Source organism: Sardina pilchardus, chromosome 9, assembly GCF_963854185.1.
Source record: "Sardina pilchardus chromosome 9, fSarPil1.1, whole genome shotgun sequence".
NCBI classification, from domain to species: Eukaryota; Metazoa; Chordata; class Actinopteri; order Clupeiformes; family Clupeidae; genus Sardina; species Sardina pilchardus.
The window spans coordinates 11,010,575-11,025,438 of NC_085002.1; the positions used below are offsets into that span (position 1 = coordinate 11,010,575).

At 39.5% G+C, this 14,864-nt stretch overlaps 1 protein-coding gene across 5 annotated transcripts in view; it reads right to left on the reverse strand.

Moving 5' to 3' along the window:
- Nucleotides 1-13,460, reverse strand: part of foxp1b (forkhead box P1b) — a 181,226-nt gene extending 167,766 nt beyond the window's left edge. For 4 of the 5 annotated variants that reach the window (XM_062545753.1, XM_062545761.1, XM_062545760.1 and 1 more), the window contains exon 1: nt 13,155-13,460. The gene's annotated coding sequence lies outside the window, so the exon portion shown is untranslated. The remainder of the gene's footprint in view (nt 1-13,154) is intronic. The other variant, XM_062545759.1, reaches the window with a different exon arrangement.
- Nucleotides 13,461-14,864: the final 1,404 nt, after the last annotated feature.

Genomic DNA, 14,864 nt, shown 5'->3' on the forward strand with positions numbered 1-14,864 from the left:
CCCCATGAGAAACACTCTTCCCCCGGAACCTACCGGAATGACACAACACTGCCACCATTTGCATATGCAAAACACACCGAGCAACAGGCTCCACCGCTCAATTGACCTATTGCTTGTTGTGGTAGCGGAGTTATTCCCGGGGACGGTTTTGTAACCAAGTGGGCGTCATGTGAATACCATCTGGGTACCACTTATTTAAAGCTGGCACTAGTCCCGTGGCAGGCGCCCTGGCAATGAGGAGGAAAGGAATAAATTGCATCATTTACTTAACATCCATTTGCCGTTGTGCCCGTTAAAAACCCATGACTAAATAATTTGGTTATTTCGCATGGTATACGTGACAAATAAAGGAGACAAAAAAAAACAGCGAGGCTGTCAAAGGACTGATAACGCAGTAGCCAACATGTTTGCCATATTTTACGCCCACCATTGAGTGTCACTTGATGTCACTTGATGTCCATCTCTGTCCATTCACACAAAGCACTCCTCACAATTTAACACTGAAGCAATCCTGGCCTGAGAGAGGGAAAGAGAGGGGGGGGGAGAGAGAGACAGAGAGAGAGAGAGAGAGTGTGAGAGAGAGAGAGAGAGAGAGAGAGAGAGCGCATAGCAATTGGACCAACATGGGCCCTTTTCATTTTAGTCGCCACTAGGGAGTGGTGAGGCTCGCTAATTGCGCGAGAGATGGGGTGGGGGGGAGAGCAGGCGAGCCTCCCCACATCAAAAGCCACCTGAAACATTCACCAGGTGCGGCCCGCACAGCATGGCCACTTCACGGACACGGGCTGTGCGCCTTGTGCCCTGTGATGTGATCACCAGTCGCCTTAAACAACAAGCCCCCATTTTCTCCTTCATGAGTTGCGAATGCACAGGACGCCAGCACAGCTCAGCTGCCTCAAGCAACAAGCCCCCGTGTTCTGCATTATGAGTTGTGCTACACAGGACGACATTGCAGCTCAGCTGCCTCAAACAACAGCGTCCCAAACACTCAGCCCCCATGGTCTGCGTTATGAGTCGCGTTGTACAGGTCAGCTCAGCGTAGCTGCCTCTGCTCTCCTTCACAAATGACTGTGAAGCAGAGAGAATAAACAACATGCATGATTCACATACAATCCCTATCTAATATTCCTCCACAAGTGTGTGTTATCGAAACTGCTCCTACAGCACGAACATTTTGGTCACTGAGAGAGCCGACTTGCGACTGTGGCAAATCCTCACTATGAACACTAATTCTGCTCCCCCTTATTGCACAGTGTCAGATTCAGCCTCGTGACCACTACATAACAAGACACACAAAGGTTGCACCAGACTACCTTGTCGTGACCCATCATGAACACACAGAGATACACACAGTGTACCATTTCATTTAAGCCTGGACATTAAACTTCAAGAATAATTTCATTCACAGATGTTTATACCATCAGTGACAAAAAAGCTTTCAGAACCCCTGATTGCCTTGAAAAATAGATCTAATCATTCTTTTGAGTTCCTTTGCAATGAACGTTCTTAGCATACAGTGCAACAAGCTGTGTGTGGGTGAACGCATGCTATAGGTAGCCTACATAAATGTGTCATATTCCATATACAAGGCATTAACAAATGAGTGCTTAAACTGAAGTATAATTTCAGTTGATGTGGAAAGGAGTTCACCTGCATAAAAATGATTAGGGCTTCTCTACACAGGGCATTTCTCATGAAACATGGTGGTGGAGTGGAGGGGAGCAAGCGGAGCAGGGGAACTTTCGGCCAATTTTGGATCCAATCTAGATTTCCAGGCATGTTAGCTTGATTCTTAAATGGAGCTGAAAAGACTTGTGTGGACATTTTGCGATACAAATGCAAAAAAGTGGATGTAGCCAAAATGCTAACTGTTCATTTTGAAACTTCAGTGGTCAATAAAAGGTATACTGGGGAATACAAAATTCAAATATTCTCATGATATCTTTTTGATATTCTGAATTGGGGGAACATAGACAAACCCTAAACCCACAAACAATAATCTGTGGTATAGAATTGACTGTCAAATCAACCAGCAAGGTTTTTTATTAATCGGCTACACTTTTTATTTCATGTATGAAGGAGTGTTCCATTGTTCCACTGACACTTTTAAGATAACAACAGTTTTAAGATAGCAACACTTCAAGATGCACAAATGTCAAGATGTGCCAAAAGCCATTAAATATGTAGATGTGGCTAAATGGAAACCATATAGAAGCTCTGCAGGCATTTGCTAATGCTTTCATGAACAATCTATCACCTGACAATTTTGCATAGTGGAATAACAGTGTTTTGAATAATGGGCAGACCATTCTCTCGAGGTGATTATGGACCTGTGGACTAGCCTATCATTCTGTTGTGAAAAGGGCTAATAATGATAACAAGTCAGAAACCTGCCTTTCTGCTCTTTCCATTCAAGTCGCAACACTGGCAGTAGGATGTCTCCCTGTTTCGAAGTCTTAAACAGTCAGGTTGGCTTCATTCTGCGTGTGATCATTAGACTCTCTCCCATTAGGCGCACGGGTAAATATATCAAATAAACAAGCAACAACCAGTCAATTAAAAGCTGTCGGTTTCAGCGGGGATCAAAACGAAGAGGGAGATCTTTAATGTGTAGTTTTTATTATGTTGAAGGCACAACATAGACGTGTACGTACAGACACACATACGCGCGCGCACGCACACACACACACACGCACACACACACAAATGCTGAACTTCAAAAGAAGTTTCATCAGTCGTGGGTCCTTTGAATTCACGCTGAGATTCAATTGAAAAATGCATCAATTTGCAAAATAATTAGTACACAAGTGCTCATAAGGTCATTAATATGCACAACAGCTTCCTTATTAAACACGTTTTAATTGTGAACATATCGCTACCGACAGGGTGCAATCCCATAGTTCCCAGGGAGGGAACTTAAAACAAGAAGCTCAGCAACAGAGAAATTATTGTTTGTCTCAGAAGACAGAGCGCGCGAGAGAGAGAGAGAGAGAGAGAGAGAGAGAGAGAGAGAGAGAGAGAGAGAGAGAGAGAGACACACACACACACACACACACACACACACACAGTCAACACAATTAGTATTGTGGCTCCTCCTGTTATGCCCCCACTGCAACAGCACCCCATGCCAGCACCACTCAATCACAGTAGGCCTACTGAACTCCTGGCTCTGATCTCTGTATTCTGATGGCTTATCACATCCTGAGTGGCAGCTCCAAGCTGTAGCGATCCACGAACCACCACACACACCCCATACACTTACACACACACACACACACACACACACACACACACACACACAGACACAGACACACACATCACATATATAAAAGAAGACAAAGAGGAAAGAAGAAGAGGAGGAAGAAGAAGAAGAGAGGCTAGATCAAAGGGGAGCAACTTCCCTCCCAGCCGTGGTGATGTGATGGAGAAGCAGGGCCTGCCATGTTCCACGTCTTGTCATGGGAGGTGCACCACTGGAGGAGATCACGCCAGGGCAACAACCCAAGGCTGTGGAATCCACCGAGCTGCTGCGGCTTATCTAGCCAATCACCTAGTTAGGCTTCATTAATGTCTTCTGGGCGAGAGCGGACTGTTTAATAGTGTTTCGCTACTCATGTCAAGAGCTGGCCTACTGTACATGGCTGATACAAAAGAATGTCAAAGCACGGCAAGTTTGACCAGTAGACATGTTAATGTATCTACTCATCAGGATCTCCAGGGGACGGTTTCTTGTACATGGCTTTAGCACTGGACAAAAAGAAAACTCCCCTGGAGTTTGCTGTTAATTATTTGGAATTATTTGCACTATCCTTCCACAATTTACATCAAACGGCATAGAAATAGCATCCCTAGATACAGACTACAGCAAGATTAAAGAGGCAGTCACTTTATCATTATATCTAGATAACTTACACTTAGTGATTTTTAGAGGGAAAAAATCGCATTGGGATAATATCTTGATTATTCCTGCCATTTACACAATGGAAATATGGGCTAGTAATCCCACAAAGATCTTGCAAGGGTTTGTTAGGACTGTGGTAGGTAGCCAAATGTGATTTTCAAAAGTTGCAGTTAAAATTGTTGTCAAGTTGTGTTATTATGTTATGTGTTAATAATAACACACTTGCAATCTGTAAACACTGTACAAATTCATAGTCTGCATTTTTGCAGATAGATTTGAGTAATTAGAAATCAGTGCAATCCTTGAATTTGTAAAATTTCAAGAACATTTGTGAAATCCGATCCATAAGGCTCCATAAGGTTGCTTGCTTTGTTCACCTACCTAATCTGGCAACGTGGATGTTGGGTGGCACAAGCAGGCCAAAACACCAACCAAATATGAACAAAATGTGTGAGTGGTGAATACAATTTTAAACTGTGAAATACAGGCTGCACCGTAGTTGTGTGAGAAGATAGTGTGGGCTTCCTTGATCTCTGTTGACATATCATGGTCATTTTGAGATTTGTTTCAATACATTACTTACTTTAAGGTCAGAAACATCTATAACATTGTATCACATATATGTATACAATGCATATTACTTTGATATACTTTCTTTTTCTCCCAGAGATGTAACAGAAGCTGCCGTCTACATTGGCCTGTACCTCAATTGCCGGAGGCGGGCTTATGAGCATCTTTCCAAATCATTGTTTTGAGGTTTTTTCCAGATACGTGGGAAACGTGTGAAATGTCAATGAGCAAACCTCACTGAGTGTTGATATGAATCTTCCCGTCAGGGTTCGTTAACCACAGAACTCATTTACCTGAGAAGGTAGAAGCCACAAAGCCAGGTATGCTTTTTAGCATGTGGGTAGTTGACATCTGGCCAAGAAAAAGTGTTTTTTTTGGAAAACATAATTTTTAAAGAAAAAATACAAATATTTATGTAGTATGGAAACTGTAGTTTCTGAAAATAATAGTGGTCACTCATTTCGTCAATGACCTCACCTATTTTTTCCACGTTTACACTCATCTGCACTGTGAATGTGTCCTATGGTGTGACATTTAAAAAGTACTAAGAAATGATATTGAATAACATTTAAAAATACATGAAACAGAATTGTTCACATTATTAAATCATTCTTTTCTTAAAATTATATTTATTTCACATAAAAGTTCTAATTACAATCATTTTCACCATGAATAGATGAACTTGATTGACTTTTTCCTATGAATGTCGATACATTTTTTTCCGCTAACCTTACAAAACTGTTTGAAATTGTACCTATCTAAGAGGAGCCATTATTGGAGCTCCCCTCATGCCAAACCTGGCTTTTTTTAAAGTACGTTTTGAAATTAAGGATGTTTTTCTGTTGTTTTATGTTTGTCACACTATAGGACAAAATGTCACACTGAAGGACAAAGATAGCTATTGCATGAAGTGAGTCAGAATATATGTAGTGTTTATTGTAACAGTGATAAAGGAGGACATTTGTTGGATAAGTGTTGCTTTTTCCAGGCTATTTTTTTTGATGATAACCCATTGTCAGTCAATAGTAATAGTACTTAACTGTGTTGAACTAATTTGTCGACTATGAAACCACGGTGAAGTTTCAGTTTGTCTATGAGTTCAAATAATAGGTGAGTGCAGATGCATGTAGGCTAAACTCTGCTAGTCACAAGTAAAGCAAGGTTTAGTAGAATCCCTGTTCCATATAGTCTTGTGTGCATGCAGATTCCTTCAAATGTGCTGCTGTGTGAAGTTGCATTGTTTGCTGTTGAAGGAAATGATAGATATTATTCTCATTGTTTTAAAGGATGTTACGCCCAAAACACACCCATGACTGATTAAGAGACATAAGAACAACCCTTTTGTGTCCAGCACCTGACAAAATCACACCATTAAATTAGTTAATGTGGACTGCCATGCCTTTAATGTCTATAAACGTTGTGCTTCTGACCATCCGTTTTTGATCGCCAAAAGAGGGACCATAATCCTCAATAGGGAAATTCCATTTTAAAACATTGCGTTACATTCATGAAGTACACTCTATCTAAAACATCCCTACTGAAAAATAGCAAGAAACCATGTTGATGTTGGTAGCTGGTTTTAGCTGTTTTTTGCTGGTTTTCCTCCAGCTATTGCTGGTCTTTGCTGGTATAACTGGTTAGGCCACCAGGTGGACATGCTGGCGTGACCATCTAAGGAAGCTGGTCATGCTGGTGTGACCAGCCTGTCGTGTGGGATACAGCTGGTGTGAGATGGTCACGCTGGTGACCAGCCTGCCAAGCTTGACATTGTAGGTGTAAGATGGCCATACTGGTTTGCTAGTATGACCAACATAAGCTGGCATGACCAGTAAAAACCAGTAATGTAGACCAGCAACACCAACTAAAATGACCAGCGTGAGATGGTACGACAAGCAAAACCAGCAGAATTACCATCGTAAGCTGCAGGTATGTTTTTGCATGACTTTTGCTGGTCTATAGCTGGTTAACCATCATAGGTGGTCAAACAAGCTGGTTAACAAGCTGGTCAACCAGCAAACCACCCTAAGCTGGTCAGGCTGTTTTTTCAGCTGTTAGAGCAGTTTTTAATCATACTTGACACAATTATCTACAATGACATTCTATTCGTTGGTGGCAACACTGGAAGTTCCAGGGCAGGTTGGGCCACAGGTCCTGCAGGGAGGTTCTTTCTGTTATAAAAAAAAAAAGTTTTAGATTCATGTACTTTATATTATAGTTGCTTTAGTAACACTTCAGAACATTGTATGTCGTCTCTAAAATAGCAATAAATATTTGAATTTAAGTCATTATAAGTGTCACACCAAAGGACATTTCCTGTCACACCAAAGGACATTTAAGCTTTTGTGGCAGTTAATGACCATGCTAATACTAACTGAGCCGTCATTAGCAACTGGCATCATGCATTTGCATAATATTACATAGTCCTGCTGTTAAAAATACAAATTTTAATACAAAAATGGCATTTAGGGGTGTCACACCAAAGGACAAAAAAACTTAACAACTTCAGTGGTCTGAAAACATAATTGAATATTTGAACAACTCTTGAGAGAAATTCTCACCATGTTCACTGCTCCAGGGCTTCATTGGGGTCTTCAGTCACATGACCTTGAATGGGGTCTTTCAACTAAATGTATTTGTCCATGATTTTGGCCAACTTAACATCAGGTTATTGCATAACACCAAAGGACATTTTTTTCTGTGACGAACTTTACGGAGTTCCTACCATTTTAGAAATGTATGTATGGGAAAAGTGATTGCCACTTAGTAAAATAGACACTTGCACAATTATGCCAGGAGCGTTCATTAAAAATTTGAAACATTATTTCCTCTATTTATAAAAGTTAATATTTATATGATTATGTTGTCTACCATCACACCATAGGACAATTGTAAGGTTTGGCTCAAAGTTCTGAAAAGCGATAAATAACTCAGGTATTAAAACAACAAATTCATGTAAAGCAAGAAAATGTTTAACCTTTTACAGTATTTTAAAATGTGAAAATGTGAAATTAATTGTGTTTTATCTTCTGTGACGGTGAAAAAGCCACGTCATGTCATCTACCCATGTTTCTAATTAAACGAAGACTATTCTGTTTTATCTATTGTTTTTCTGTTTGTTTGTTTAATGTGACTTTGGATATTCACAAGAATTTGATTATAAATTCATTACAGACCCGAACAATAAAATAACAAATGACTACAAAGACTCACTTAAGATTTAAGTGATTGATTTTAAAGCCATTTCAAACTTCCCTTTAAGCTGATCCATGGCAAAATATTTTGCAGAGAGAGAGAACATTTGCTGCTAACTTTCAGATTTCAGTATGAAAAAAGGCAGACATGTTTCAAATCACGAAATGAGTCAGGTTTAGTCTTTAGTGTTCTTCAGAAAATGGACTCAAACAGCCCTGCAGTCCAACAGTAACCCTACGTGAACAATAAAGTAGTCTTTCTGTTCACCTTCAAGTTGCAGGTAAGATCAGGAAGAAACTCTTGAGCTGTGCAAATCCACCCCCATCACAAATCAATGGTCCCAGTAATCTCCATTACCCACATCCTCCTACTAACAACTGCTCATGTTCCTCATCAAATGGAAATGGTTACACAAGCTCCTGATTGTTGTCTGTGATGTAACTGGCAACGAATCGAGCAATATGTCAGTAAAGAAGACTAGGCTAATATTTCTGTTTGTCCAACTATAGGCTGCCTGAATGCAGGATCAAGCTTGGCTTGACCAAGTGCTGGTAAATAACATCGGTTATATCCAGTGAAGACTAATTTAACACAGCTGAGTTATTGTTGACTCTTTGTGACATGGGGTGGACGACTTCCTGATATGATGCAAATAATTTTCAATGAAAAAAAAAAAACATAATCCAAAAATCAGTGTCATTCATAAATAATACACTTCATTATCGTATAATTGAGGTGTGGTCAGCTCAAAACAATGGCAGATAAAAAGTGGGTGTTGTTGCCACAGCAACAACCAGAGTGTCGTCCAAAAGTCCAAGTCATCATATTGCAACATATAAGGGGCCTTGTATGCAGTATTGGATGCAAGTCAAAGAAAATGGTATGGGCACAATATAAATCAGCCACATGTCTAACCTTTGACACTGTCCCATTTCATATGTATGCTAGTATGTCAAATCTGATCTTCCACCATCGATACATCAGCAACTGACACCTAACTAAAGTTATCTAACCACTCAGCTTCTGTGCCAGCTGTTCGCAAAACAGTTGGTTGGAGAGAATCAAAAACAATTGCCCCATTTCAACTGTTACACTGGAAACTAATCTGGCAAGCTACATTTAAAAAATGACCAAATGACCAGGATTCAGGAAATGATTTTTTTTTATCAAAGGTCCACAATCATGATGTCAAACATGTGCAGTTGTCATGGACAGACAATAAATGGTAAAGAAATGACAAGCTCATGAGGGCAGAGGATGAGGGATGATTTTCATACATTTTCAGATTTCTATTCACAAAATCTCACACAAACGTGTCCGAGAACATACTTTCCCCCCCATATGCTCACTTAGGGGCACTTCTTAACTTGTCCAGATATGGGCTTTTAATGGGGTTTTTTTTGTTTTGTTTTAATAAATTAGTCTATTTATTCTCTATTCATTATTCACTTGCATCTTTCTTCTAAATGCTGACTATAAGAGCTTTGCACAAAAATGCCTGTGTGCCATACTCTCCATGCTTGTACATATGGTAAATAAAGTCTTTTGAGTCTTAAATCAATAAAAACAAATTCACATTGAAATTTCTTTACATTTTGCAAACACAGAATGAGATGCATTTGGATTTGCTTCCATTAAGAATGCAAGAGTGCACATTTGTTTTCTTTTTGTTTAAACTCAACAACAACCAACAGGTTGATACAAATTATCATATTAAACATATTAATATTGAACATATTATTTCTATCACAATTCTGGAAAGAAACAAGACAGAAAGTGAATTACTGGTGAATTACTGGTGAATTACTTTGAATGACTTAAATTACTTTTTAAAGTTATAACATCTGGCTAATGGAATACAGGACAAAATTACACAATATGAAAAGGAAGGAAACATGAGTCCAATCAGTATTTTCAATTTAGTTCCCTATTTTTGTTCAAGATAAGCATCCATACAACCTAGTGTATTTTCAATCAGAGCCGCAGAAAGCACGTAGACTAATTTGATTTAAAATAATTCTAATGACTATTTCCTGGTATTTAGCTCAATGTGTCAATTAGTCCCCTACTGTAATTACATGTATATTACAGAACGAAATCTTTGTGGTGTTTGGTTGCAGACAAAACATCCACGGGTCACTTTAGTAGACACTGAAACATAGCAAGAGCCCACGAAATGAATCATTTGCTTGTATGCATTCACTTTCAGAATAAGTTGCTCATATGACTACGTGACTATAGAGTGTTCCTACCCAACTCCACATTAGTGTCTCAACATTTCACAAACTGATAGCAGACACAGAGTAGACCGGGCATACCCATATGTACACCGTGTACAGTCTGTCTGTTTCTACAAACAATATTTATGTTGGTATACTTAGACAAGGCTGAACACCACAGACTACCACAGCATTAAAAAAAAAAAAAACACTGGCTCGTAAGAGTTTCAAGAAACAAATAGAAGTGCTCACTGCATTCATTTCCATTCTTTATTTAGATCTGAAGAAAGATCATGTGCCTGCATGGACGGTCATGATTGCAAAGTTTCTTCATGTATTAATATCTATATGCAAATATGTTCAAGATGCTTTATGCAAGACAGCAGCATTGTGCATTGAAATATGCACTTGTGTTTAAATACTCAGTGTGCCGTGGGCAATCAGTGTTGTACATGGGGACAGATTAATAGCTGAGCATCACAAGGTAGTATAGACGCAGAGGAGCACTGCTCACACTCTCTCCTCTCCATGGCGACAGGAGAAGACACGGCTCAGATCTCACCTGCGGGCTGACCACTCCTTAACCAATGACCTGTCTGTTTGTCGTGGGGCGCACAGTGTGAAAGGACACGGCGCTGAGAGACAACATCTGCCTGATCACGCCGCTGGAGAAAGGACACAACAACCTCCATCTCTCAAAGCCACCACTGGCTCAACACAATGCCACAAACTCACACTGGCGACACATAACTGATAACCTCTTCTGAGGATTTGTTTTTTACATTAATTAAATTCTACTTTTTTTTGCACTGTAAATATATCATTTGAATTGGTTATTAACAGTCTGATCTTAGAAATCAAATGGGATTGCATTGTTAAATATATTTGTCCAAAACTCTACCTCAGGAAAAGATCAAACAGATTCTATAAAGTTGCATGAACAGAACATTAAGACTGTGAAACTATTAATAGCCATAAAGAATATTTTTCCTGAAGAAAACAAGCTCATACACAGCGCCGTACACTATTTTATATAGCCAAATAATTACAACTTAAGGCCAAAAAGGTAATAAAACACTAGACTAAATGTATTTCAAGTAGTGTTTCACTGCATGATAAGGGACTGAATACATCAGATGCCCTAACGGTTCTTGCAAAAAAAAAAAAAAAAAAAACTGTGAGGACTCACTGATGCATTGCTATGCTTGCCATTACTAGAATAATCAGGAGGAGCGGCAGGCCAGGGCTGGGGCTGAGGCTGAGGTAAAGCTAAACACCAGGCATGGAGAGTTTCAAAGAAAGTTCACCCTGTTCTTTTAAACCTGGGTCAGCATTTGCGAAGGTCCATTTCTGCATAAGTGAGCACACAAACCCCGACGCCTGTTCAAATAGTCTGCAGCCTCGCTCTCTCCCAGGCAGCTCATGACAACAGCCCAGCAGCGCTGCTGTTTGATCTCCAGTGTTTTCCTTAATCTGGGTTGTCAAGGTTCGCTTGTTGGAGGCTGTTTACTTTACTTCTCTGACAAAAAAGTGTTTTTCCCCCCTCAGACAATGACTGGCCTAATCCAAAGACCGACGAAAAAGTGAGCTCTGCCACTGCTAACTGTTAAAGCTGCAGTTGCCTTTTATTTTATTTTTCAGCATAATTGTGAAGGACAACAATGGGAAAAGTGTGACGTTCAGATAGCCTACTGTAGGTCCCAGGAAATCCACCACCATGTGCATGTGTCTATATGTATCTTAACCCTTTATGTGTGGAGAATTATCCACTTCACCATAGTTGCAAGGTGGATTGGATGGAAAATTTATTTTAAAAAAATATGAAAGTGAAAAGGTTTTAACAAGTAATCACAGGCAGATTTATAGTTGTAACTATCCAGTTTCCTCTGGCTAAGTAGAATGTGGTATACAAATATAGAAAAAGATACTGTTCATGTTATGTGTTTTTCTATGTTAACTAGGCCTATATATAATGAATAACCTGCAAAGCATATTGTTGACACTCTGGTAGCCATTCCAATGTCTCGGCAAACAGTATTACAAAAAGCAACAATTAGACTACATATAAATGTCAGCAATCTCGCCCTAATTATGTGCAAATTAATTTATTGGGAGTAATCTGATAATCTGTTGGCAGTAGCCTGATGCATAGCCTAAAATAGACATGAGTTGCTTTGCAATATCAAAACAAACTTTAAGTTAAGTCTCCAACCTTTGTTATCATTTGCAGAGACTGTAACGACTATGTATTAGATTGAAAATGCATGTTTCAAGAAAGAATTGCGATAACATTTATGTGTAAAAGTTCTCCAGAACAGTCTGAAGGTCAACTCAGAGGAAAGAACTGTAATCTTGTCTAAATAGCAACATTTGCGTGGAAACCAGAAACAACAGGCACAGAATGTGGAACTCTGCGAATGAATCGTGTTGCAATCGCTACATAAATTCTATGACTAAAGAGCGATGGTTATTCCGAAAATGAGTTGCGTGTTAATAGTAAACTAGGAGATTCGCACGTAGAGTAAAAGTTTAAAGAAAAATGAATTTTGTTTCACACTTGCATTCCAGATCATACGAAACAACATACGAACAATGTTGTGTCATAGTTTCTTTTCCAAAGCAAAACTATATTCTATCATTAACAGAATATAGGCATACGGGAAACAAAACATAAATCGTACAAATTCTGCAATCCCTGCTCATTATGCTGTCAGAAATGTGGTGTTTGCCGATGTTTGTGGTAAAGGACAACACGTGGGGCCAGCCACTAATCCCTGGTTATGGTCCCAACAAATCGGGTATGAAACTTTTCTACTTAGCCCAGAATGCACATCTTCAGTTTCAAACTTGCAACACACGTTTCAAAACAAATGCATGCTTATCTGTGTGGAAGTATCCGTTTCCACATCGTCTGGACACTGTTTTAACACTTCATCAAGATATGGACCCAAGAGAGATGCGAGAGCAACAACTTGCTAGCTAACGAGCTAGCTAACTTTCAGAAAAGTAGCAATGAGTCGCGGCGTGTCTGTTTTTCCTGAATCACTGACCTATTGGAATAAAATACCGCGACCGAACAGACCACTGCAGAAGACACCTGACATGAATTCCTCCTGCCCGCAGTTAATTGGGTTGTTGTTGTTTATCACTCTGTTTCACCATAAGAAACAATAACCGAAACATTGTCTTAACAAAGACAAAACTCCATGTGCATGTGCACAAACAAGGATGCATCAAGAGTAAAAAAAAGCAAGAGAGCATGGTCAACTTACCGGAATTCGATTGTGGCTGATAATCGCAGCAAGCGCAATTCTGGTCTTGAAATAATCAACTATACGTGCGATCTTGTATACCAAGAAAGCATGCAACAACGACAGTAAATACTAACAATATTACTCCGCTCGGGGAACTAACTCTTGATGCGAAACAAGAGATCCCCGCTGTATTCACGGAGGGATTCTACGGTTTCACACCACCTTCTGTCTGGAATATGAGGGGCGATCCTTCTGATGTTATTACACTTTAATGCGCCTTGAAAGAAAAAGGGAATCGCGGATTTGGATGTTTGTTATTTTTTGTGTTGCAAGTCCGCATGACGTCATATCCACCTGCTGGGGTAAACAACATTCATTGCAGATCTTCATTGAACATGTAAAAGAAAAGTAGGCATGGATTTAGCGACCGTCTGACCACTTAGTTTCGAAAAATGCGACATGCATGTCCATGCAGAAATGGCCGGCAAGCTAAAAAGTATTATTGAAAACGTGAAAGTGGCATGGGCTAGCGGGATAATTAGAGCTGAGGCAAACGGGGCTCTTTTTCCCCCTTTTCTGCACTTTGTCCAATGAATCGGAGCAAGTTCGGAAGGTGAAAGTTCAGGAGAAGGACAAATCCTTATGCCAGCAAGTCTAGTTGTCAGTGAGAATGAATGTCCTCCTGGTTCAATCAGTGTTGGTGTAAAGTCATTAAAAGTGGTGCATTAGCTCAAGTTCTTAATGTGAGGCATAGGCTACAATGTTCTTCATGGGTAGGCTATAGCCTATACTCTATGCTATTTTTTGAATGACAATCTAATCAAACGAATAATGACAATGATCAAATTCTGGTCGATGGTTTAAACTCTTATTATAGGCTACACATTTTGGAAGTTTAAATCAGCTGAAAGTTTTTTCTCCCTTGAATATGATCACTGGTCGCTGAAACAGTAGGCTAGACTGAGATTGTTTACAGGTTACAGCAGCCATAGCCTATCCACGTTGTAGACTATACTACCTCCACTTGAAAAAATAGGCCTACAACTTTACAGAGTCCACGCTTGTGTTGATTTGTAGCCTGTTTTTTTTTTAGGCCAAACATTTTGTAATATAATGAAATATAGAGGAAAAAACTCGAGAACAGGAACTCACAATCTGTATCAAAAGCTATTTAATGAAATGTGATTTCAAGTTGTTGTCCTTGATCAAGGTCTATTGAGCACAGGACATTTAATTATAGTCTACGAGAAAATAATTTTATCGATGGTTGGTAGCTTATGCACATTGGCTGCAGCTTGTAGTGTCCCTGTGGTTTTGTGTGCTGAAAATTCCATTCCTTTAGTACATAGCGACACCTGCCGGACATTGACTCACAGTCGCTGTGAAGGTGCCACATATATCTCCCAATTTAAAAACGTGCCCCAATTTGCCGTTTAAAACTCAACAACGTAATTTTCTGCCTGTAGACATCAAGGCAACATTCATTATCCATCCCTTACTGTGTTGTAGTTCTATCAGTCATGTTTTTTTCTAGTTCAGAATTGCATGATCATAGCCTAGGCCTAGTAGAGAAAAAGCTGTGTATGATACTGTAGGTGGTTATCCATAAATAACTTCAGGCAAATTCAACTGAATCATGCCTCTCTGAAAGCATTTCTTATGTTATGTTAGGAGCATAAGGACTAAAAAAACAAAGCTTAATAGAAATGCTACAGTGTTATCTAAACA